We start from the raw sequence: 27,798 nt of genomic DNA on the forward strand, positions 1-27,798 counted from the left end.
TGGACACCTGCATTTGCTAATATATGGTCTTATTAGGGATGTTGATACTTATTTTTAAATCTTTATATTGTATAACATTAGATTAGTTGCACCTGACTTGATTATATAGCTATTATTATACAGCACCATCATCTTCTGTAGCACTGTATGAAAAAAGATATAAACATGATTACATAATTCAATTGTCATTGTCATTGATTCAATAATCATTGTCAGAGGCGCTAGGCTGAGACATAGACACTTGTTGCTGTATGCTCCATCCCCCATTGCCTGATGAAGCGGGACAACACCTGCGAAGCGCATTGCGATACCCCTTTGGAGTGTATATATGAATACATTTGCTTGTTGATATAATATCAACCTGTTTTTCGTGTCTGCTTGGAGGGGGGTAAGTCCACCACTGCCTCCCCCATTTTTTAAAAAGAATTTTAGCTACTTTTATTCTTTTAGAGCCTCTGTTCATTTCCATATAATTACATAATAGTTTCCAATATACAAGTGATCAATATATTGTCAACAAAACATACAGTTAAGCGCAAGAAACAATAAAGGAGAGAACCTTGACCTTATGTGTTTACAGTTTACCTTTCAAAAAGTTCTATGCACTGACTGATGTCACTTGGGGTATACTCCTGTTTAATGAGTCCTTTTCCTTGATCTATATTTTCTAAGTGTATCAACATCAGCACTGCACTTCTCATTCATTATTTGCATAATGAGTAGGTTTTATTTAATTATCTGAAATCCATCTGTATAAATATTTACCTCATGAGACTATGAAAAGAGGCTGGTCAGTATCCATTGTATAGCTGTCTGTTGCATTGGCTTATCATACATTAGGTAATTATACAACACAGAGATCAGTCAGGCCTCTACGACTTAAGATTCTGCAGACTATTGGCTTTCATAATTTAATATCCTAATTGGTCTTGACACCTGTTCTTTTGTAATGGGGTCATCAGTAGTACAGCACTAATTACTTGACAAGTCCTCCTTACAATCTCACAGCTGGCAGAGGAGCAAAATTTACACTCCTAGCATCTCGTTCATGTCTCTTCGTTTTATATTTGATTACATCGTTATTGTGTTTCAGTCCAGCAAGTGAGTTTAAGTTCTGTCATAAGGCTCCATCTTGAGAGAAGGATTATGGAAATCTGATTAAGTCTGAGCTGTGTGGTGCAGAAACTACCTCAGGAGAGAATGCTTTCCTTTCACGAAATGCCTAGTATAGACGTTTCACCGATTGTGGATGCCTCTGAAATGCTGTAATTTCTCGTAACACAAGGTGAGTGTTTTGTCTTAGGCACACATTACTCTGATATAAAAATGATGAATATGTATGGTGGGCTGTTGTTTAGAATCATTAGGCCTCAACTGATATATTTCAGGTTTTGAGTTAAAAGGGAAATAGAAAACCCCAAAATGAATGAATATTGACTGACTAAAAATTATTGCTCTTTTATATGGTGGGCCAGACCCTGTTTTGAAATGAAATGCACCATCCTCTTAAATTTGTAATGTTTTTACTTTTTGTGTTTAGACTGAGCTATAGGAATAACTGTACTATTTTATTACTAAAAGTGTCTAAACTTTATGGTCTCTAAATGATTGAACTGGTTCTTTTTACCTACAGTAGGTCATTCTGGTTTCCATCTTTTTTGATGTAGACCTCTACAGTATAATACATGAAAATGTAAACTTATAAATTCTTCATGGCCTTTCTATGTGAGCTTGTAGCCAGGGTGTGTCCTTTGCTGAAATATTTTTGTGTGTGAAGGTGTCCCTCTTTCCCATCTGTGAGACTTTAATTAAACTTGTCATGTTGCCTGGAATTGAACTCTGTGATCATTAGGGTCACTTTCCATAAAATGTGGCCTCAGGACAATGACGACACCTAGCCTCACATCTCTTAATGCAAATTGCAAAAATCAAGAAAAGTTTTCTGTATTTCAATTTGAGTACAAGTTATACTTTTGATCTTTATACAGCTGTGATCTTAATACAGCTGTAAGTTAATCAACAATTAGCAAAGAAAACACAAGACACATTACATCAATATTGAAACCGCTGTTTTAAAAACTTTCCGTGATCCATAATATATCATTATGAATTCTCCCTCGTTCATGTTGGTTGTATGTTATCTATAATGATTCATCTAAATATTATGAAATATGATTATTGCCAGTTTACTAGTATAAGACAACGGGTTGGAAACTGTTCTTATCTCTTCCTCTCGTCCCCATTCCCACCAAGTTCACAGATTCTTCTTCTCATCTGACCAATTTCTCTATTTAAAGTCACATCTTATAGTACATCTCTGCTCTCCTCCGTTAGGGTTTTACCCTCAGCTGAATGCTAAAATAGCTTACAAATTGCCGAAATCAGCCTATGATTCAAAAGTTTATCTAATGCAGCAATTTACGGTATGTCCCGTATGAGGGTAATTTTAAGCCAACCTGTCCAAACTTGCATGGTCCCTTACTGTCTGCCAGTATCTCAGAATAGGTAGCCTAGCCACGACCAGGACGTGTCAAAGTAGGGACTTTTATTTTTAAATGTTTTAACAGGTATGGACAACATTAGTGGGAAGATGGACTCCCGTTAATTAGTGCCAGAAGGTGCATTGCAGGTCCAGCATATCTCTGAGATCTCAGGATTAAACCTGTGCAGGGCTATAGGAGTTTTATACCAGCATACCAACATGTTATAAGATTTTCATAGCCCCTACTTGACAGGGAGGATCTTGTGGCAAATATGTCCCATTTGTTTTAAGTGCATTTTATTTTGAGCCTTTTCTTATAGCAAGAATGGCCAGCATAATTTCCCACAACATAAACAAATGTGACCAATATAATATTCCCCCTCCAATAACATATGTGGATAGTTTATAACTCTCTTTTGCCTATCAGGCATGGCCAGTGTAACATCTCTCCAACCCTGCTGCCCATAGCAGGTGTGACCAGTCTAAGTAACACCTCTCTTCAGCTATAGAAAGTGTGACCAGTCTAGCACCCCTCTTCCACAATAGCAAGTGTGACCAGCGTAACACCCCTCTTCCACTATAGCAAGTGTGACCAGTGTAACACCCCTCATCCACTATAGCCAGTGTGACCAGTGTAACACCCCTCATCCACTATAGCAAGTGTGACCAGTCTAATATCACTCTTTCATTATAGCAAGTGGGATCAGTGTAACACCCCTCTTCCACTATAGCCAGTGTGACCAGTGTAACACCCCTCATCCACTATAGCCAGTGTGACCAGTGTAACACCCCTCATCCACTATAGCCAGTGTGACCAGTGTAACACCCCTCATCCACTATAGCGAGTGTGACCAGTGTAACACCTCTCTTCCACTATAGTGAGTGTGACCAGTGTAATACTCCTCTTCCACTATAGAGAGTGTGGCCAGTGTGAAACCATTCTTCCACCATAGCAAGTGTGGCCAGTGTGACACCCCTCTTCCACCATAGCAAGTGTGGCCAGTGTGACACCCCTCTTCCACGATAGCAAGTGTGGCCAGTGTGACACGCCTCATCCACTATAGCGAGTGTGACCAGTGTAACACTCCTCTTTCACTATAGCGAGTGTGACTAGTGTAACACCCCTCATCCACTATAGCGAGTGTGACCAGTGTAACACCCCTCTTCCACTATAGTAAGTGTGACCAGTGTAACACCCCTCTTCCACTATAGTGAGTGTGACCAGTGTAACATCCCTCTTCCACTATAGCAAGTGTGACCAGTGTGACACGCCTCATCCACTATAGCGAGTGTGACCAGTGTAACACTCCTCTTTCACTATAGCGAGTGTGACTAGTGTAACACCCCTCATCCACTATAGCGAGTGTGACCAGTGTAACACCCCTCTTCCACTATAGTAAGTGTGACCAGTGTAACACCCCTCTTCCACTATAGTGAGTGTGACCAGTGTAACATCCCTCTTCCACTATAGCAAGTGTGACCAGTGTAACACTACTCTTCCACTATAGCCAGTGTGACCAGTGTAACACCCCTCATCCACTATAGCCAGTGTGACCAGTGTAACACCCCTCATCCACTATAGCGAGTGTGACCAGTGTAACACTTCTCTTCCACTATAGCAAGTGTGACCAGTGTAGCACCCCTCTTCCACTATAGCAAGTGTGACCAGTGTAGCACCCCTCTTCCACCATAGCAAGTGTGACCAGTGTAATACCCCTCTTCCACGATAGCAAGTGTGACCAGTCTAATACCCCTCTTCCACGATAGCAAGTGTGACCAGTCTAATACCCCTCTTCCACTATATCCACTATATGTGGATAGTTGATAACTCTCTTTTGCCTATCAGGCATGGCCAGTGTAACATCTCTCCAACCCTGCTGCCCATAGCAGGTGTGACCAGTCTAAGTAACACCTCTCTTCAGCTATAGAAAGTGTGACCAGTCTAGCACCCCTCTTCCACAATAGCAAGTGTGACCAGCGTAACACCCCTCTTCCACTATAGCAAGTGTAACCAGTCTAATATCCCTCTTTCATTATAGCAAGTGGGACCAGTGTAACACCCCTCTTCCACTATAGCCAGTGTGACCAGTGTAACACCCCTCATCCACTATAGCCAGTGTGACCAGTGTAACACCCCTCATCCACTATAGCCAGTGTGACCAGTGTAACACCCCTCATCCATTATAGCGAGTGTGACCAGTGTAACACCTCTCTTCCACTATAGTGAGTGTGACCAGTGTAATACTCCTCTTCCACTATAGAGAGTGTGGCCAGTGTGAAACCATTCTTCCACCATAGCAAGTGTGGCCAGTGTGACACCCCTCTTCCACCATAGCAAGTGTGGCCAGTGTGACACCCCTCTTCCACGATAGCAAGTGTGGCCAGTGTGATACCCCTCTTCCACTATAGCGAGTGTGACCAGTGTGACACCCCTCATCCACTATAGCGAGTGTGACCAGTGTAACACTCCTCTTTCACTATAGCGAGTGTGACTAGTGTAACACCCCTCATCCACTATAGCGAGTGTGACCAGTGTAACACCCCTCTTCCACTATAGTGAGTGTGACCAGTGTAACATCCCTCTTCCACTATAGCAAGTGTGACCAGTGTAACACTACTCTTCCACTATAGCCAGTGTGACCAGTGTAACACCCCTCATCCACTATAGCCAGTGTGACCAGTGTAACACCTCTCTTCCACTATAGCGAGTGTGACCAGTGTAACACTTCTCTTCCACTATAGCAAGTGTGACCAGTGTAGCACCCCTCTTCCACTATAGCAAGTGTGACCAGTGTAGCACCCCTCTTCCACCATAGCAAGTGTGACCAGTGTAATACCCCTCTTCCACGATAGCAAGTGTGACCAGTCTAATACCCCTCTTCCACTATAGCAAGTGTGACCAGTGTAACAACCCTCTTCCACTATAGCCAGTGTGACCAGTGTAACAACCCTCTTCCACTATAGCAAGTTTGACCAGTGTGACACCCCTCTTCCACCATAGCAAGTTTGGCCATTGTAACACTCCTCTTCCACGATAGCGAGTGTGACCAGTGTAACACCTCTCTTCCACTGTAGCTAGTGTGACCAGTCTAATACCCCTCCTCCACTATAGCGAGTGTGACCAGTGTGACACCCCTCTTCCATGATAGCAAGGGTGGCCAGTGTAACACTCCTTTACCACTATAGCAAGTGTGACCAGTGTAACACCCCTCTTCCACCATAGCAAGTGTGACCAGTGTAACACCCCTCTTCCACTATAGCAAGTGTGACCAGTGTAATACTCCTCTTCCACTATAGCGAGTGTGACCAGTGTAACAACCCTCTTCCACTATAGCAAGTTTGACCAGTGTGACACCCCTCTTCCACTATAGCAAGTGTGGCCAGTGTGACACCCCTCTTCCACCATAGCAAGTGTGACCAGTGTGACACCCCTCTTCCACTATAGCAAGTGTGACCAGTGTGACACCCCTCTTCCACTATAGCGAGTGTGACCAGTGTGACACCCCTCTTCCACTATAGCGAGTGTGACCAGTGTAACACTCCTATTCCACTATAGCGAGTGTGACCCGTGTGACACTCCTATTCCACTATAGCGAGTGTGACCAGTGTAACACTCCTATTCCACTATAGCAAGTGTGACCAGTTTAACACACCTCTTCCATCATAGCCATTGTGAATAGTATAAAACCCCTTCTCCGGAGCAAGTGTGGGAAGTATAGCACCCTTCCCCACCATGTAAGGCCATTATAACACCCCACCTGGAAATCCCTTCAGGAAACCTCCCATCATCCTGCAGAGCAGCATAGTAGAGTAGTGTACTTTACATGCTTCAGCACCTGGTCAATTTTATTCTCCAGGTAAAATACACTGATCTACTACACTACTCTGCAAACTGAGGCTGCACTGGAAAGGGGATCCTTTATTATTACTAATTTTCCTTTATGTAGACCCAACATTTCCCTTAGTGCTGTATATTGTACAAAACAAAGCTGGCAGCATATATCCATAAATGGAATGAGCCGTGAAGAATCGGCCATACAGGAGTTGTGAGGGATATTGTTACACCCGTGATATTTACATAGAAGGGTTTCTGTTATGTAATCTTTTGGCTCCCTTCCCAGGACAAATCACACTTGATCATTATAAATAATCTGACGCATCAGCTCTTATAGTCTGGAGACCAGTATTTCAATGAAGGTTTTCCAACCTGTATTTATCAGAAGGTGTTCACCAGGATTTGGTATAACTGTAGTAAGAGCTGTGGTAGATTCTTTGTGGAATATCATCTCTCTTTCAGTACTATAAAAGTAAGTAAAGGCAGATACTCAACTATAGGAGGGAAAGCTTTGGATCTCATATAGCCTTCCCGGTCCTCTGTTGGTGGCTTCATTCCAGCACTGTCACCCTGTTGTAGGTTTTTGACCAACTGGGCGAATATGCCTTTTGGGATCCGCGGGAGGCTTCGAAAGCACTAATGTCCCCAAGTGCTTCCAAAGATGGTCAGGTCTGTAGTGCACGTGTGCATGCGCAGTTTGAAACCACCTTTTTTCGGAAGCACTCAGAGAAATGAGAGCTTCCAAAGCCTTCCAAGGGCTCCCGGTAGCGGAAAGATTGAACTAGGGATTGCTCTAGAACAAGGACACCAACAAAGGACTAGGAAGCTTTATTAGCCTTGTACAGTTTGTAGGTTTGTACTCTACAGCCATTCAGCCAAGGAGTCTTACCATAAGCCATATTTTTAATTGCCACCTTCTAAATCTAAAGCGAAATAAACTTATGAGATAATGAGTTGTATGTGTGACATCTGGAGAAGTGACAGTTGTCACATTACATGTAAAGAAGTATGGGAGGACATTGGTTTCTCACATAGTTGCAGGACTGGCTAAGAGATTGTTTATACACTGCTTATTAGCTGTTCTATTGATAATTATGTGTTCCTCATGTTATATGGTTCCTTGATTGTTGGATCCTGGAAGGAGGTACTTAGTTGACTGTTAGCCATACATTTGGAACATTACTTATACTCTCTCTCTCCATGATTAATTTTTCCTAGTTGTATTACTGTATACAGTTTGTGTTTTTTTGGTGTGTATTGGGATACGTTCCTTAATAAAATTACTCTTGATTGTTATTTGAAAGTCTATGGTGATATCATTATTGTTTCCTAATTGCCTAGATGGATACTTTCTTTTGTCCATGGCAACTGCCCTAATTAAGGGTGGTTTGCTCTTATTTGTTTTTTTGAAAGTTTGGTACTGCATCAAGTAGTGCAAAGCTATTGGTCATAGCAGTTAGATCAGCATTCCATCAAATATCAGCCTTTATTCAATTAACTTTTTCTCCTGGGTTTTTCTACTAGTGTAGGAGATAATTTTCAACTTTTAACTTTTTAGCACTCTGCAAATGAAAGAATACCAAAAGGTAAATTAGAAAGAACTGTCAAAATTATTCGGAGTATTTTTTTGCTTGCTGGTGGCTTAAAATGCATTTTATTGATAAGATGTAAAAATATCAACCAGGAGAAAACTTAGTAGGAAAAGTGAATTGAATAATGGGCCTTGTCAATACAATGCCTTTTAACCCATCAGCATGCAAGAACATACTCACAATCATTTTGAAAATACTTGTGCACCTACTTTTTTGCTGAAAAAGTTATTTTAAAGAGAAGATGGAAATGATTTCCAGTGAAAATGCTCAGGAGAAAAAGTGAATTCAAAAAGGGCTGTTGTTGCACACCGGTACTTGGGAACACTTTTAATATGACCCATATGTCACTTCAGGGTCCCTTTTTGCTTTAACATTCCAAAACTTGATTTGATTGGTAAGATGTGAAGACATTTAAAAAAAAATCTGACTTTTCAAAAGACAAATCTTCCTTCCCTAGATTTAAGGAAGACTGGGAAGTACTGTATATACAATGCTCAGTGTTGACACTCAATAAAATATGACTGCAACATATATGGTAATACAAAAGCTGCCTGGAATCCATGGAGGTGATGTAATGGGTACAAGGAGCCTGGTGACATTTCACAGAAAGCTTGGATATTTATATATCAGGACTATAGAAAAACCACCCCATAAACTCAGGAGGACACATCTGTCCACAGACTGGAAAGCACATACTACAATGCTGCACATAATTCATGTTCCAGTCACTAGGGATGGTCGGAAATGGCGATTTTGTTTCTGCAGAAAATCTGATTTTCATCAATGCCGATTACTGATTCCGCAGATTTCCGATTGATTTCCGAGTTCCAATATCCGAGGAGTGTTTTTTTAGTCATTTTTTGCATTCTCTGATTGGCCAAATACTTCTATGTTGTTTCTGCATTCTCTGATTGGTCCAATGCTTCTGAGTTCTCTGATTGGTCTAAGGCCCCAAGCACACTAGAGCGTTTTGCCGGCGATTTTGGCAAAACGCTCAAACGCTAGCGCTTTTGAAAGTGCTAGTGTAATAAAACCCTATGGGCCCATTTTTACTTGGGCGATTTGCGCTAATTCCCGCAAATCGCCCAAAATCATGAAACGCAAACCATTTTCAGGTGATTTCCCGGTGATTGCGTTTCAGTGTTATAGAAGCGCTAAATGCGATCACGGAGAAATTGCTGCACTGTCCAGTGATTTTACCGCGTGAAATCGCAGAAAAATCACTCCCGCAAAACGCTGGCAAAAGTCGCCAGCGTTTTGCGCTTCTAAGTGTGAATGGGGCCTTAGATTACTGAGTTGCTGTAATGTGGTATTTCTGCCAAAAATCCGATTTCCGAGTCATTTCCGAGTTCCAAAAAGTACTGTTTTGGTCATTTTTTGCATTCTCTGACTCGCTAAATACTTCTAAGTTGTTTCTGCATTCTCTCAGTGCTTCAATGCTTCCGAGTTCTCTGATTGGCCTGAAATTACCAAGTAATGCGGGATTTACGCCACAATTAGATTTCCAAGTCCTGTTTTCCAAGTTCCAATTGGAGTCCAATCGGAAATCTGTATACAGATTTCTGATCGGAAATGCGGAAATGTAAATTCTGCCTAATCCAAGTGAGCATCCCTACCAGTTACTGCTTTGATTGGTTTCATTGTTGACAGCAATTCTTAAGTTATTTCTAAGGATATTCTGATGCTGGGTTGCTCCTAACATTCTTGTAGATGATAATGGCTTCCTGCAATTATTAAAGGAGAACTCTATGGTGTATTTATTGAAAGTAAATCCTGGACCTAAATTATATACTAGTTTTTGCAATTCATTTACAAAATCCAACTCCCCGATCATGAAAACAAAAACAAAGTCCTCCATGACATGTATAAGCATTGCAGACCTTTTCAAGCATTTCTAAACATTACTTGTCTTTTTCTTTACTCTGCCTCTACCCTGCCACTGCCAGACCTAACTGACACTGTTGTGATGGTGTCTGCATGTGAGCTAGTATTTGGCATAATACATTCCTTGCAGCTGTGAGCATAATTGCCTGCATGCATAAAGTGCTGACTGAATATGACATTTATTACGATTTATCATGATTGTGGAACAGGCGGGTCTGAAAGTGTGTTGTGACTTTCAGGGACATCAAAGGGACGATGATGCACTGTGGGAGACCTCATATGTTCACTCCAACCTGAATAATAACAAATACCGAATAATAGCAAATACCTTCTGTTTTAAAGGGAACCCAAGGTGAGAGTGATATGGAGGCTGCCATATGTATTTCCTTTTTAACAATACCAGTTGGCTGGCAGCCCTCCTGATCCTGTGTCTCTAATACGTTTAGCCATAGACCCTGAACAAGCATGCAGTACATCCTGTACTCAGCTGACTTAATTTTTACTGAATTAGCCATATGCTTGTATCAGGATTTTGACTCACATTACTTATGCTAGAAGATCAACAGGTCTGCCAGGCAACTGGCATTTTTTACAAGGAAATTAAATGAATATGGCAGCCTGCATATCCCTCTCACCTCGGGTTCCCTTTAAGAAGATACATTTCAGTTTTGCCCCTATCAACCCCTCTCTACCTTTCTGGATCACAATGCAGCAGTGCTGGGAGTTGCCATTGTATGTTGTTTTATGCAGGACATTCAGAAACCGCTTCAGCAAGAAAAATTAGCTCTCTTATACTTACAATCATTGATGCTTGTATGCAGAAACCCTATGCTGTGTTCAACTTATTCGTACCTCCAGTAGTGATCAAGAAACTATTTGGGTGTCACTTTGGGAGCAGCAAAGGGACTGATACGTCTCCAGTTATAGTGCATGTGTAATGCAATAAATCCAATCGAGAATCTGTGGCAAGATCTGAAAACTGCTGTTCACAAACGCTGTCCATCTAATCGGACTGAGCTGGAGCTGTTTTGCAAAGAAGCATGGGCAAGGATTTCAGTCTCTAGATGTACAAAGCTGGTAGAGACATACCCTAAAAGATTGGCAGCTGTAATTGTAGCAAAAGGTGGTTCTACAAAGTATTGACTCAGGGGGCTGAATAATTACGCACACCCCACTTTGCAGTTATTTATTTGTAAAAAATGTTTGGAATCATGTATGATTTTCATTCCACTTCTCATGTGTACACCACTTTGTATTGGTCTTTCATGTGGAATTCCAATAACATTGATTCATGTTTGTGGCAGTAATGTGACAAAATGTGGAAAACTTCAAGGGGGCCGAATACTTTTGCAAGCCACTGTATATATACCGTATCTATATAGGGAGAGAGAGAGATATATAATGAGATAGATATATCTTATTGTTTACATTTTATTTATTTTTTTCATGTGAATGAGGTATGACACTGGTATTTGGGGGAAAGGTAAAACAATGAACAAGCCCGGATTTACATCACAGGAGCCTATAGGCACAGATGTTCTGGCACCCTAGACTTCGCTCTCCATGCAGGGCCGGCGCTACCATAGAGGCAAAGGAGGCAGCTGCCCCAGGGTCCCAGAGCTTGTAGGGGCCCCCAGTGGCTACAAGAGGAAAAAAAATTTCAAATCGACCTTATAGTTTTTGAGAAAATCGATTTTAAAGTTTCAAAGGAAAAAAAATACACATTTAAAAACCTGCCGACTTTAATGGTTAATAGCATATCCACTTTAGATGCTAGAAACCCTAAATTTGCAGGATATGTCAAGGAGATCATTAGAAATAAGAGGAAAAAACAATTTTTCAAAAAGACATTATAGTTTTTGAGAAAATCGATTTTAAAGTTTTGAAGGAAAAAAGTATACAGGGAGTGCATAATTATTAGGCAAATGAGTATTTTGACCACATCATCCTCTTTATGCATGTTGTCTTACTCCAAGCTGTATAGGCTCGAAAGCCTACTAGCAATTAAGCATATTAGGTGATGTGCATCTCTGTAATGAGAAGGGGTGTGGTCTAATGACATCAACACCCTATATCAGGTGTGCTTAATTATTAGGCAACTTCCTTTCCTTTGGCAAAATGGGTCAAATGAAGGACTTGACAGGCTCAGAAAGGTCAATAATAGTGAGATATCTTGCAAAGGGATGCAGCACTCTTAAAATTGCAAAGCTTTTGAAGCGTGATCACCGAACAATCAAGCGTTTCATTCAAAATAGTCAACAGGGTCGCAAGAAGCGTGTGGAAAAGCCAAGGCGCAAAATAACTGCCCATGAACTGAGAAATGTCAAGCGTGCAGCTGCCAAGATGCCACTTGCCACCAGTTTAGCAATATTTCAGAGCTGCAACATCACTGCAGTGCCCAAAAGCACAAGGTGTGCAATACTCAGAGACATGGCCAAGGTAAGAAAGGCTGAAAGACGACCACCACTGAACAAGACACAAGCAGAAACGTCAAGACTGGGCCAAGAAATATCTGAAGACTTATTTTTCTAAAGTTTTATGGACTGATGAAATGAGAGTGAGTCTTGATGGGCCAGATGGATGGGCCCATGGCTGGATTGGTAAAGGGCAGAGAGCTCCAGTCCGACTCAGATGCCAGCAAGGTGGAGGTGGAGTACTGGTTTGGGCTGGTATCATCAAAGATGAGCTTGTGGGGCCTTTTCGGGTTGAGGATGGAGTCAAGCTCAACTCCCAGTCCTACTGCCAGTTTCTGGAAGACACCTTCTTCAAGCAGTGGTACAGGAAGAAGTGTGCATCCTTCAAGAAAAACATGATTTTCTTGCAGGACAATGCTCCATCACACACATCCAAGTACTCCACATCGTGGCTGGCAAGAAAGGGTATAAAAGAAGAAAAACTAATGACATGGCCTCCTTGTTCACCTGATCTGAACCCCATTGAGAACCTGTGGTCCATCATAAAATGTGAGATTTAAAAGGAGGGAAAACAGTACACCTCTCTGAACAGTGTCTGGGAGGCTGTGGTTGCTGCTGCACATAATGTTGATGGTGAACAGATCAAAACACTGACAGAATCCATGGTCTGCCATCCATGGATTCTGTCAGTGGATTCTGGTCACTGATTTGTTTTTATTTTGTTTTTGAATGTCAGAAATGTATATTTGTGAATGTTGAGATGTTATATTGGTTTCACTGGTAAAAATAAATAATTGAAATGGGTATACTGGTATATTTGTTTTTTGTTAAGTTGCCTAATAATTATGCACAGTAATAGTCACCTGCACATACAGATATCCCCCTAAAATAGCTAAAACTAAAAACAAACTAAAAACTACTTTCAAAAAGATTCAGCTTTGATATTAATGAGTTTTTTGGGTTCATTGAGAACATGGTTGCTGTTCAATAATAAAATTATTCCTCAAAAATACAACTTGCCTAATAATTCTGCACTCCCTGTACTTTTAAATGCGGTAAATGCCACTTTTAGTAGCAAACCTAACAGTAGTGTAATTTTACATGCATCAAACGAAAGCGCAATCAATTTCCTGACGGGGTTTCCAGGGGGTCTATACGCAGCCGCAGCGCTTTGGCCAGGGATCGCTATACAGCCGCAATATTGCTGTATGAAGATCCCTGGCATTTTTTCCTATTTTCCCAATTTTTTTTTTATGTTTAGAGTGTGGGAATTTTTTTTTTTAAATTATGTGGGGTCCCTCCTCCTGAAACTTTTTAACCCCTTGTCCCCCATGCAGGCTGGGATAGCCAGAATGTGGAGCTCCGACCGATTGGGACTTCACACCCTGACTATACCAGCTGCAAAAAAGGTCCCCTAATGCCGATTTTTGTTCCGAGGTATTTGTTGGGGGGGGCCCCCCAGGTTTATTTTGCCCTGGGGCCCCATTGTTGCTTAAACCGGCCCTGCCTCCATGAACCCACAAACCCTCACTGAACCATACTACAAGTGCGCTGGCAGGCCCAGCTGTCACCTCCCCCACTTCCCCTGCTCGGCATAGATAGTCACAGGTGCCCCTTAGTATTAGGTAACAAGAAATACCTTCAATATTAAGTAGCTTGAGGTGCCCCTAAGTATTAGGTAGCTAGAGATGCCCCCCAGCTAAAGGGAGATTTCTTTTTTTTTTTAAAGATTCTTTTATTTTTGTTTTGAGATTCAAGAACAATAGTACAGACGGTAAAAGGGAGATTTCTTCAGCGGAATGCAGAGAGCTGGGTGAGTAACCTGTAATTTATGCACTGCTTGGGACTTTGTATAGGGAAGGAGGGAGGGAGGTGCTCAGGGAGGGAAGTGAGCTGCCTTTCCATCATTAGGCGCCTGTAGGCACGTGCCTACAGTGCCTTATGGAAAATCTGGCCCTGACAATAAACAAGCAGTGCACACATAATTGCACAGATCAAACAGGGAAAAGTAAGAAATAAAAAAAAGAATATTCTCAACTCACACTGTGACTTACATGGGAGCAGCTGACCAAAGTTACTTACATTTGTACATGGTGAGGAAAGGAACAGCGCTACTTGAAAATAGATTGCATTCTTTGACTACCTGCTTGAGAGTGCAAGCCCCACTAGTGGGATAAAATACACACACAGCATTCAAATAAAATGCACTTGTCTACCACTGGAGGATGTTGGTTTCCTGTAACAGCTTGCATGCAACCTATTAAGTACTCGTCCCTCCCACTGCGAAGAAGTCAATCTAACACTAACTAATCCTAATTTATGTATATGCATAGCCTGGGTGCGCTACCAAGTCAAAAAAAAATCTAAATTTTAAATTGCGCAAAAGTGGATCAGCGCATCACCGGGCCGCCTCCGAATGGCCACCAATCAGAGGTGCGCTGAGCCCCCCCCCCCCCCCCCCCCAAGACTGCTTATTGATGTTAATGCAGAGCTTCTGTTTGGTTTCAAGGTGCGTTTGCAGTCTCAGGGGCTCAGCGCACCTCTGATGGGTGGCCATTCAGAGGCGGCCCGGTGATGCGCTGATCCACTTTTGCGCAATTTCAATTTTATTTTTTTTTTTACTTGGTAGCGAACCCAGGCTATGCATATACATAATTTAGGATTAGTTAGTGTTAGGGCCCCTAACACTTTGACAGGTAGTCAAAGAATGCAATCTGTTTTTAAGTAGCGCTGTTCCTTTCCTCGCCAGTCACACTGTGACTTGTTTCCAGCAAGCAAAACCTAGTTCCGTACAGTGTAGCACTGGGTATCTATGAAGATTTTTGCGGTCATCTCTTTTTCTGTTAATTCATGGTGTGCAACATTTTCACGTGGCCCACTTAATAAGTATTATGTGGTAGAAAAGTGTAATATGTTGTTATGATGATGGAAGTCCTGATATGCCTGGAACATTCCTTGGAAGGAGTTTACCAGATTTAGTTATAAATGTCAGAACTTTGTTGAGCTGACAGGAAACCAAGTCATCTGGTTAGCCACCATGTAATCAACCTTTTCAACTCTTCTTGGAAGAGGACTTGAAGCAGCACCGTCTGCAATGTAAAAGTCTGTCCAATACCTCTCACTGATCTCAGCACCTACTTCCTCCAGGGGCACTTCCAACACACGTGATCTCCTCCACCAAAACATGCTGAGACATAAAGGACATCTGAGGTGAAAATAAATTAATGATAAAAAACTGTCCCCAGTCTCCTAAAAATGACTTTTTTTAGATATCCTACAGTCTTATTTTATATTTAAATCTAGTTTTTACGTCTTTACTGTTTCATTGTCTCAGTTCAATGACACCTTCATTGAAGTATGTCAGAGCTCGAATGTATGAATTATTGACCATTTTTATCTCTTTCCTGCTCTCCGAAGCCATTTACTGACAGGGAAGTGTTTTATGTCTGTAATTACTTATCAGCGAGGGTTATGCTATAGTCTGACCCAGTCCGACCTGGTCCCGACCCAGGCAGAAACTGTCACTTGTAAACCTGATTTTTAACTTTTTCTGGCAAAGAAAGAAAAAAAGGAACACAGCATAGTTATTTGTGTGCTTGGCACTATGCATACACTTGTCTATCTCATCATGTCACATGTCACCTTGGTTGTCCTTTATAATTAGCCATACTATCTCAGAAAAAACGCACGTATATAAGTAGATAAATACTTGCTCTATTTACATAACATATGTATTGAACTGTCCACGTTTTGATTTCAGTGAGTTTTATATAGTAAATAAAGATAATTCTGTTTCTGTCAGTTTCCATTTTGGAATCCCTGTGTCTGAAGCCAATCCTCCTGTCATTTCCTCCCTTACTCTGTTTCCTCTCCTCTTTCTGATTTAGTATGCTTGCCCACCCAGTCCTCAGACACTCCCACCCAGCTCTGTAGTATGAAGTGCATCATCACAAATCATTGTGTGACTTTGCAGACCTGGTTTATTTGTATGGATCGGATTTCAGAAGCTGCTGCAGGGGGTGAGTCACTTTCTCAGCTTCTCAGCACAAGAAATATTAGCCAATTAGAGAGGAAAAGAGGTGTGGGACGGGAAAACGGGAGTGAAAAACTTCAGCCAATCAGGCTGCATTAGTTATGTCTGAGGGCAAAAGGGGAGGAAGGTAAAGAAGAAGAAAAAAAAACAGCATGCCCTGCAACTTCTCTTTTGCAGCAGATTTACCAAATAAGAGCCACGGGACCTGGTAAAAAATATTCAATGGAGAAGAAAATTTAGAGTGATTTTTAACTTTTGGATTGCTTGGTTAGCATCCTTATTGCTTGTTTACCAAACATACAAAACATCTATCAGGACATCCACTGTGCTCTTTTAGGTGTCTTGCTTTGTGAGGCTAAATAGTTAGGGATAATGCCAAATCCCCTGTGATGTAGCATAATGGCATGAGGTGCCCATGGGGTCTGACTGAATGCCGAGTGCTTTGTCACTTATTGCTGGTATGTTAAAAATAACATTGTGCATTAAGGCTTTTTCCATATGCATTACGATATCCTTTTAGGCTATATTTGTGGGCATTTTCTTCAATTGATTGTCAACTTTTTGGCAACACAAATCACTCATTACCTATTGCTTGGCTATATAATATCATAATACAAATAAATAAATAAATGGTTAATATAATTACCCAGGGCCGGATTTGTACTCTTTACCGCCCAAGGCCACTGACACCAGCCGCCCCCTTCAGTATAGGTAGCAAGATGACCCCTCCCCTTCCCTCTAGTATAGGTAACCTGATGAGTCTGACCCCTCCCCCCTTTCCCTCCAGTATAGGTAGCCAGATGACTCCTTTAATCCCTCCTTTTCCCAACCCCCTTTCAGTATAGGTAGCCAGCTCACCTTCACACCGCAGCAGCCATCAATGTCACTCATTTCTCCGCTCATCTCCAGTGCAGAAGCTTCCTCTTCCTTTCCATCTCCAATGCTGCCCAAGTCCATAGCCGCCGGCCACAATGCAAGTGTGCACAGAGAGCAAGGTGGCTGCTGCACAGGCTGCTAGCAGCAGAGTACCGCAGTCAGACTCACCTGATATCCCTACATTTCAGCATCTGCAAGCTTGCAAATGCTGCACCAGTTTAGCCTGCTGCTTTGGTGCCCTTGCCCGTGTGGTGCCCTAGGCCCTGTATGTACAATGCATACAAAATAAATATGTGCAGTAAACATTATTGAGATCCTTTCAACACAAGTAATTTTTCATTATATATGTAATCAGACCCTCCTACATACCCATCCATGGGGCTTAATTTGCTTTTAGTAGTAAAAGCTGAGTCCCATAATCGTTTGGGATTACCAGACATACTAGCATGCCACTATATCCAGGGCCGTTTCTTGGGCAGTGCTGGTAGGGCGACCGCACTGGGCGCAGACCGGCAGGTAGATAAAGGGGGGCACAGTCAGAAGGACATAACCGTTAGGGAGCTGGTGATGCGCGATAGGATCCCAACCTTTTAGAGCCAAGAAAAGTCTCCGTGTGTTTATGTATCAGTGGGAAATCCGCCCTCACCAATCTACTACCTAAGGTTTCATTCCTTCTGTATGCAGGAATAGGCGGTGCTTGTTTAAGGATTCTTTTTATCTCCAACAACGGGGTACAGCCTCTTGAGCGTGTCCCAGTGGCTGCAGCTCTTGAGCGCCTTGAGTCCAACAGAAGAACAGCGCTATGCAAATGTTCGGGTTGTTATTATTATTATAATGTGTCTGATGGACCCTACAGTGTTAATTGGTCTAAGAGTAGCCTCTGAGGCTCTGGTAATTCAACCTCCCAAGATAGGTGTGTGTGGTACAGTTAACTTAGTCAAAAATGATAGTGTCCTCCACTGGTTCGTATAAATGTCTTTGAGGTGTCAGGAAAGTATAGGTTGTAAATATAGACGGTTCCCTATTCCAGGAGATTGTTTATAAGGTGAATTTGTTTGTAAACATGGTGCAACGTGTCCTGTCATAAGCTGCCAATTAATGGTACAATTTTTACTCAGATGCGATCATGCAATCACATATTTACAATCAAATTGTATAGAAAATTATGTCGTTTGTGGGGAGAATCAATTTGAAACCAAATCCAAATGTTGGATTTTACAATTGTATGGGAAGTGAAAAAGTGCTCGAATTGAACCATTTATGGGAACAATTGACAATTACCTTCCAATTACTTTAGATTTAATAAACAAAACAAAAAAACAAAAACATTTTAATGTGAAATTTTATTATTTTACTTTCTAGTATATTTAGTTGATATTCTCAGCAGCGCAGCTGTTAGAGCAATCTCCTGAATGGATATCTCCACAGTTATATACTCTACAGCACATCAATGTATAATTCACCACAGACACACGGTAGTTCAGTACTTTACCATAGTATTCTGCAGTGTCTCATAATCATTAGCTTCCGGTTGTTATTAACATCCTTTCCAACCATCGATTTGTAATGGAAAGATTCTTCGATCATGTACATTGAGGACATATGACCGCAACTCTTTCGGAACCGCATGTAAAATCAACCCGTTTATTGGGAACAATTGATAATTACCTTTTGATTACTTTTATTACTTTTGATCCTCCAAATCTGGTTGACAGATCACATCTGATGAAAATATTGTGACTTGGTAAAATATTGATAAATTATTTCCTTTGAGACAACTGGATTTAGACATATATGATAAAATAATATAAATATATTATAAAATATGTTTTTTTTTTGTTTTCAATGTGCTTTTTAAGGGTTTTAAACTACTGATAACATAATGTAATATTTTAACACTTTTAGCAACAAAAAATATGTAATAAGAAAAGAGTGTTGTATATTTTGTACATGAAGACAACTTTGTTTGCATCTCTGAAATGAAACTTGAGTCGTTGGTAAGTAGGGGACTGTCTGTATACACTTGCCTCGCCACAGACCTAGTCACAATGTGCGTCAACCAATCACATTGTCCATGTGGTCTGTGTAAAGATGCCCATACATTAGAAGATTATGGGCAGATTCAAATGTATCTGTAATCAAATCTTATTAGAGATAAATGTGTCTCTTTGCCGAAGATGCCCATATACTGCAGGCTGATTCCCATCCGATTTCAGCATGAAATCTTAAGGGAATCGGGTGAGCCTGCCGCGTCTGGATCACCGCTGCCCCCAATGTATAAATGTTTCCCCCCCACCCCTGCGTGTGCATGTATACATTACCTGTCTCGTGTCAGCCTCTGCGTGGTGTCCATAACCTCCGGGCGGCTCTCCGTACACGCCACTGGCACATAGTGTCTGACGTCAGATACTATGCACCGACGTTAGGCACTATTTATTATTTTATTTAAGTATTTATATAGCGCTGACATATTATACAGTGCTGTACAGATGATATATTGACTTGTCACTAACTGTCCCTCAGAGGAGCTCACAATCTAGTCCCTACCATAGTCATATGTCTATGTATGTGTCATGTAGTGCATGTATCATAATCTAGGTCCAATTTTAGGGGTAAGCCAATTAGTAATGTGTGTACGGAGGCTGCCCGGAGATTACAGACATCAGGTGGAGGCTGACACAGGACAGGTAATGTATACATGCAAACACGGGGGGGGGGGGGGCACATTTATACATTACGACAGTAGCAGTGGGGGTTTAATTGTTTGTCCCTAAATTGGCCACCATACCGCCGCACACCCAATCAACCAACTTTGGCCCAACATCTTGCACCAGGTGCGATCGACTAACGCAACCAATTTCGGCCCGAAATTAGATGCATCGTCGATCAGGCCTGCACTTGGCAGCACAGATTTTCAACCAATTCAATAATAATGAAATTGGTTGCTCGATCGGCTGCCAAAGTCGCCTGATGTTTGGGCACCTTAAGAGTCTCTCTGGGAATTCTATCTCTCCAGCAACATGCATAAAGCAGAGTTTAGAAGTAACTGATATTATCATGCTGCTTTAGTTATATTTCCTCTCTTGTTCCTTTGCAGGGCATTAATAGCTGCAGTCATTCTCATTGCATGTAGGTCAGTTGTAAAAACTCACTTTTTAATAAGAAAGCTTTTTGGTCTCCTTTAGCCCCTTATACTTTCCTAGTGGTTCTAAGTCACCATGCGCTATCTGTGCTAGTATGGACAACCAAAAGGACAGATGGACACCAGGACCCTGCTTTTGGCATAATATCTCCAGATAATGGACAGAGTAGAATAGATAGAGAATATATTTAAATATGGGTTGTGCCGAGAGGCAACCACTCCTATGGGCATATATGTGGAAGTACCGTCCCCACTCTGCCTTTAGGATGGGTCGCAACTCCAAAAAGATTCACTCCACAATTAATTACGGGGTGGTCCTCCAACCGAGGTAGGGTGACTATGGTAAATTTTAACACAAGAACTGGAAGTTTTATTTTACAACCTGCCAATGAAAGGCCCTTTAAGCCACCAGGCGGCAAGGAAATACTTTGATAGCACTTTTTCTCCTACTTTGAGTGCTGACAAATTAGTTTAAAGAGAAGGCAAAAAAAGTTGATTGAGTATTGGTCCAAGTCTTCCAGGGGGAGCGGGAGCAAAATATATCCCTCATTTTTTCCGCTTCTGACATCTGAATGCAATAACTGAAATCACAAGGAACGCATTCCTGGCTTTTAAAAAAAAAATTAGTTTCTCGCAAGCAATTATTTTTGGCCTCGTATACCGTATTTAACTAAACCAAGCAAAAAAAATAAATATTTGCATGCCTTATCCCATCACTAGTACCTATTACTAGTCATGACTGAGTTTTAAAAGGAACCTGAAGTGAGAGACATATGGAGGCTGCCATATTCAGCAGTCCTGCTGATCTTTGTAATCAGTAGTGTATGAATCACACCTGAAAAAAGCATGCAGTTAATCTTGTCAGATTTTTGGCAGAAACATCAGATCTGCATGCTTGTTCAGGGTCTATGGCTTAAAGTATTAGAGGCAGTGGGTCAGCAGGATAGCCAGGCAATGTGCATTCTTTAAACAGAAATAAATATGTCAGCCGCCATTTGTCACTCACCTCGGGTTCCCTTTAAGTGGCAAGAGAATCGAAGGGATTAAGAAACAAATATTTTTGGACCTGAATAGCACAGAGTAGCTGCTTATCCTTTGTATGTGATTTTAGGTTTGTGAGAGACAGATATTGACTAATAACCACTTGCACCATTCCTGCTCAGGTCTCACCACTGACTTGCCCTGTTGTTTACCAGTGACAGCTATTTATATTAACATTTCTGGCATTCTTGAAGGAGCAAGGAGAGCAAAATGTTCCTAAACCTGTTCTAAAAACACATACTATCCCCAGCCTGTCTTGTGATTTCTGAGTGATGTTTACTGATGAACTAATGCTAAAGCAGAACTGAAGTCTGACAGGAAGACAGCCTATCTTATAACAGTCCCATTCACAACAATATTAAAATATTCACTTATAAAATGTCATTGTTCTTATAGCAAATCTTCACCATGGCAGCATAGTGGCATAGTGGTTAGCACTTTTGCCTTGCAACGCTGGGTCCCTGGTTCGAATCCCATCTGCACGGAATGTGTTCTCCTCGTGTCTGTGTGGGTTTCCTCTGGGCACTCTGCTTTCCTCCCACATCCCAAAAACATACAGATAAATGAATTGGCTTTCCCCTAAATTAGCCTAGACTACCATACATACATTACACAAAGGGCTTTTTGCTGCCTGTGGCAAACTTGCAAGGATGCACCCACCATGAGCATCACTTGCCCTTCTGAATAGAGCAAGTGTAGAAGTGGCCTTAAAGAACAAGTGACGCCCATGCTAACCTAGAAATAAAAAACACATACAGTATAGAAGTAGATAAATACTAGTTCTACTTATATAACAGATGTATTGCACTGTCCATGTTATGATTCCTATAACTCCATAACGGCTGAAAAAGTTTTGAAAGTTTTGAATGCAGGATTAGCCACTTTATCACTTAATACACTCAGACCAGTTGCTGTTGAAATGTGATTTTTATGGTGACAATACCGTTTTCTTGTAGGAAAACTGAGAAACAATCAATGGTAAACTGATAATCACAACAACTTAGGACTTCAGAACTGGCCTATTAAAGACGTGGGCAAATTTTCAAATATTCTGTGAACTATACCTTAAAAAATAATGTGCTTTTATCTCTGCACTAATGGCACTCTTTGTATAATCATATGTATTAAAGCTGTGAGAGAGATCAGTCTAAATATTGAGTAGAAAGCAAAAAGAAATAAACGGTAATGGAAAATGGTCAGCACACCAAGGATTTTCACACAAATAACTAGAAACAATCTAAAACCTATTTTTGTAACTTTGTACACTTTTAAAAAGAACATCGGGCAAACAAACATGCTTGTGGCGTAATGGTTGCCGCTCTCGCCTTGCAGCGCTGGGCCCCCGTTTTGAATCCCAGCCAGGGCACTATTTGCAAAGAGTTTCTATGTTCTCCGTGTCTGCGTGGGTTTCCTCCGGGCACTCTAGTTTCCTCCCACATTCCCAAAACATACAGATAAGTGAATTGCCTTCTCCAAAAAATTGTCCCTATACTATGATACCTGCATTATGCAATATATAACTGGGGACTAGATTGTGATCCCCTCTGAGGGACAGTTAAGTGACAATATACTCTGTACAGCGCTGTGGAAGATGTTGGCACTACATAAATACTAAATAATGCTCATAATAATATTTATTTATTTTTTTTAGAAATGGACACCACATTTGTAAAAGTTTGGATACAATCCAAATATTGTTTTTTTTACGTTTTGTGTGTGTGTGTCTTTTTTGCTCACCATTTCTCAAATACCTGTTATTTGTTGCCAGTATTGTACATATCACCACATTTATAAAAAGGTGTGCCCGCCAGTTCACCGAAAAGGGGTGTATTTTTATAACAGTTTAATAGTAGGTAAATACCATAGATGTCAACACTTTTTCATCACTGTTGGCGTTTATCTACAGTTCAGTGGATGTCAGTGGTGGCATTTTTAAATTGTCTGTTTTCCGCTTTTTCATTGAAGCACACATTTTATTGAATTGAAGCTTCTCTTTTACACTGTTTGAGCCTCCTTCACCAGTGAAAGATACCTTCCCGCTTTTTTATGAATGCGGCATTAAAAACTGGAGAACGAGACTTCAAAAATCAAGACAAAAATATTGTTATCCATTCCAATTTCTCCTTTTTATGAATAAGCCCCTATGAGCTCCTAGTCCTGCCCCAGTATGCATTTGTATCCTGGAGATGATTTGCACAGCTGTGCATAGAACACACAGCAGCCACACAGACCAGCCAAAATTAGAATCCCTGTTCTTCTAAGCAACGGGAAACCTGATTGGCTGCTCTTGTCAGCAGTCCCAGTTTTTCTTTACTGCTTTGAAGATGTTTTATGTGTTGCATTTTAGTTCTGTGTACTTGCAAAAGGTCTTGGTGTTCTCTTCCTATACGTTTTTCGTATGCATGGGAAGAGGTCACAGTGCACCATCTATGTTGCTGTGTCATAAATCCAATGGCTTTGCCAGTAGAAGGTTGTATGTACTGTATGTTAATGAACTTTATTAAAGAGGAACGTTGATGCAAAATTGAATTGTAATTCCCAAAAAGTAGTTCATACCCCCTTTTTCCGCAAGAAATCTTTACCTTTTTTTGAATAGATCATCAGGGATGTCTGTGTTGCAATATCAGGGCCTGCGTGTGCATTGTGGGATAATGGCTGATAACTTTTAAGCCTATCATATTGTTACTTGGTGTGTTTATAGGTAAGGGCAGTTGGTGCTGTCTGTTTTTGTTTTTCTATGCCTGTCATCAGTAAAGACTCTGACCTGCATGGTCACGGAGGTTTAAACAACTTGAACAAATTACACAGCGAACCTTAACTCCATGAGCTGTCTTCTATTTTGTAATTTCTTCTTCGCAACTGTCTTGATTCATCCCTTCTCCCACTACTATATTTCACTCAAGTTCCTCTTTAGGGTCTTCTCTTTGGCCAACATGAAATGCTATTTTCTGTCTAAGGGGACATGTGGAATTTGTTCCCTGTGAGCTTTGGTAGGAAAGCTGTAAAATTCCTAAATTTTGTGAACTGAATATCAGTCTACTGGGTTGTGGAGCATAAACTTCAGACTGTGATGACAGATACCCCAGACCCCAAAGATGAGGTCTTCAGAACCAATCCACAAATAGCAAATATCTGCATTGGAAATGAATGGTGGCTCTGGAGGACGTGTAGGTCACAGCATTGCATAGATGCATTAGCATTACCTTGACCCTCTGTAGAATATAATCTCATTACATGAGATTATGTTCTGTAATGCACTCATTTGTTAAACCTTGCCAAAGTCCACATACTATGCTGTCTATGGGAACGCTTGCCAAAGCTGCCGTGTGCTGCTGGTCTTGGGTTAAATCAGTTTTTATTATTATTGTATTGCTCATATACAAGCATTTGAAGAAAGATACAAAAAAGTTACACTACAGTCAGATCCATCCAGAATATCTATCAATACAAGGCTATCTAAATCATATAGCAAAATACAGTGTACAAATAGTATTTGTCCCTATAAGTATAAAGTCTAGACATTATAATATCAGATTAGGCATACCACATAGATATATGTGGCCAAATATACAACAATCCTCTATAATAAAACCCCTGTGTCCCTGCGTCACACTGTCCCTGTGTAGCTGGGTCCGTGCTTTTTGCTACTGCGCATGTGCGCAGCACGGACCCAGCCTCACAGAGACAGGAGGACGGGGCTAGGGAGTCGGGCAGGCGTGTGAGCGGGTGGCGGGTGTGTGCGCACGTGCAGTAACATGTGGCGGCGAGAAAAAGACCATAGAGCCTGTTTGTAAATGGGCTTGGGTCTACTAGGCATTATATAAAAAAGAACAGAGAAAGAGAAGAGAAAAAAAGAAAAGAAAAAAAAAGAAGTGTGCTGCTGGTCTTTATGGTCTTTATGACATAATATTGTAGTAACATATTTGTATGTAATAAAGGGTTATTGCTCATAAGCTGACCTACATTCCGGTTACCTTTTTTCCCATGCAGTAACCAATAAGGCTGGGTGCACACATAACAAAGCGTGAAAGGTCACGTTTTCTGTCATTTGCAGGTTTTTCTGTGCGCTTTTAGTGCGTTTGTGGTTTTTCCTCGAATATGTATTTTTCCAGCATTTGGCGTGCGTTGTTACGCATTTGCAGCTTGCATACACAAAACGCATATGCGTTTTGTATGCGTTTTGAATGCATTTTTACTTTGCGTTAACTAGGAAGACAACAGGAAGCGGAAATACATCACAAAGCAATTTAATAAAAATAAAAATTATATATATATATATATATATATATATATACTGTATATATATATATATATATATATATATATATATATATATATATACTGTATATATATATATATATATATATATATAATGCATGAAAAACACATACAAAATGCAATACATTGCGTTCCTATTGACTTTCATTATGTGCATTTTTGATGGATTTTTGAATATTATGCAACAAAAACCAGCGTTTTTAAAAACGCACGCATACAAAACGCATATGCGGTTTTTATATGCGTTTTTGCATCTGGCCCATAGACTTCCATTAGCAGCAAAAACTCTGCGTCTTCTGCAACCATTGTGTTTCTAATAAGTGTGCACCTAGCCTAAGAATTCTTGCTACAGAGTGCAGAATATTAGTATGACTGGCTGGAAAGGGATTTGGTGTACCCTATGAATGAGCAGATTCTTCAGACAACAGCGAGGCCGATCGCTGGGTGCAAAGCAGAGGTGTAACTACAAATGATGGGGCCATCCAGCAAAACTTAGATGGGGCCCCCATTGTCACATCCTTTCCCTTGCCTACACCGATGACCCGCACAGCCTGGGCACCCATCTTACAAGGGTCATAAAACAAGTGTGGACCCTGTAATCTTTACACCCATAACAAGTGTAGCCACAGAAACACCTGTTCTGAAGGAAGGACCTCTCTATCGGAGAGAGTGAAGTAGTAGTTGGGACTCCCTTACAGCTCTGGGTCCCTTGCGGACGCAGGGGATGCTCCCCTGTAGTTACTCCCCTGATTCAAAGTGACTGACTCAGTAATGTATTTAGGCAAACAACGGGTTGACAAGAGCAACCACAGATAATAAAGTGAACTGAGGCAGATGAATGAATACGCTCAGGGGCGGTGGGGGAAGATACATTAAAACCAATAAAATCGAACAAGAGGTTGCTTACCCCAGTCATAATACAGAAATTTAAAAAAAAATGTCTGTGCTCAATGCTGATGTTTGTATGGATCACATGACCCTCACCCTCCCCTAACTCTAATCTGGCCTGACATTCCAAAACCTAAATGATAGTCACCTCAAACAGGATGAGAAGCAACCACAACTATAGCCCCAGGGGTTTTGCCAAAATGGCTGGATGCTGTGGAGAACTTCATTCATGAATAGACTTCCTCCCTCATAACATTTTGGGGCATGGCAGGGAGAATTCCACATAGCTAATCAGCCTTGGCTAAGCATCACTGGGAGGGCGGGGCTACATACCAATAAACAGCCATACATAGCTATAGGAAGTGTTTATGATGCTGCAACCAGGAAAATGACCATAAGAGTATCCTGACTAATTTATTACCTTCCACTGTATATTACCACAGTGATAAGTTCAGTGATATTTTTTTCTGTTTCAATTTTTTTTTAATGTTTTCAAAACATTTTATGGTGGTATAATATACACAGATGAATGTGAAGTTAGTCACCGTTGGCATTACATATTGCTATGTCTTTCAAGACCACATTTTTCAAACTATAACTCTTAGCACTATGTTCGGACATAAGGTATCCATATAGGTTCCTGCATAATAGATAGATAACAAGTCATGTGTTTAGGTTCAGTGATATTTGAAGACTATAAGTTCTGGTTAACAGATGTATTTTATTTGTGATAACTGAACCAGAAAAGGGGCCACAGCTGCTACTCTTTAGCTACATTTGTCTTTATTGCCTTAAAGGGAACCTGTACTACTGAGTAAAATTATTTAAAATAAACATATGAGGTAACTTCAAATGAACATTACATAGTTACCTTGTCATCAGTTCCTCTCAAAAGCTCATCATTTTCTTCTAACAATGATCCCTTCCAGTTCTGACAACAATTTTGTCAGAACTGAAATGTATCAGTTGCTGTCAGTCAGGCGCGTCGCTAGCCCTATTTTTTGGGGGGGGGGGGCCCGTGCCCCCAATCTCTCCTGGGGTGCCACGGATCTCCCGGCCGCCGCTGCCCCCCCCCCCCCCGGCTTTCCCCGCTGCCAGCAGCCAGACAGCAGCGTCACTCAGACCTCTATCAGCAGGCGACCAGATAGAGCGGGCGCTAGGACCTAGCGGACACCGCTGATATGCGAAAGTGACATATTTGTGCCCGGCGCCCGCTCTATCTGGTCGGGTCGCCCGCTGATCTTGAGGTCTGACATGGCGAGGTAGGTGGGGAGCGCGCCTGTCACTCACTACCTAACGGGGGTCCGTCCCTGTCACTCACTACCTAACGGGG

General features: G+C 41.3%; 1 protein-coding gene across 2 annotated transcripts in view; it reads left to right on the forward strand.

The window, feature by feature from the left end:
• The first annotated feature begins 983 nt into the window (after window positions 1–983).
• ABCA4 (ATP binding cassette subfamily A member 4) overlaps window positions 984–27,798 on the forward strand; it is a 300,886-nt gene continuing 274,071 nt past the window's right edge. For both annotated transcript variants that reach the window (XM_068239773.1, XM_068239774.1), the window contains exon 1: window positions 984–1,285. The gene's annotated coding sequence lies outside the window, so the exon portion shown is untranslated. The remainder of the gene's footprint in view (window positions 1,286–27,798) is intronic.

This window comes from Hyperolius riggenbachi, chromosome 6 (genome assembly GCF_040937935.1).
Source record: "Hyperolius riggenbachi isolate aHypRig1 chromosome 6, aHypRig1.pri, whole genome shotgun sequence".
NCBI classification, from domain to species: domain Eukaryota; kingdom Metazoa; phylum Chordata; class Amphibia; order Anura; family Hyperoliidae; genus Hyperolius; species Hyperolius riggenbachi.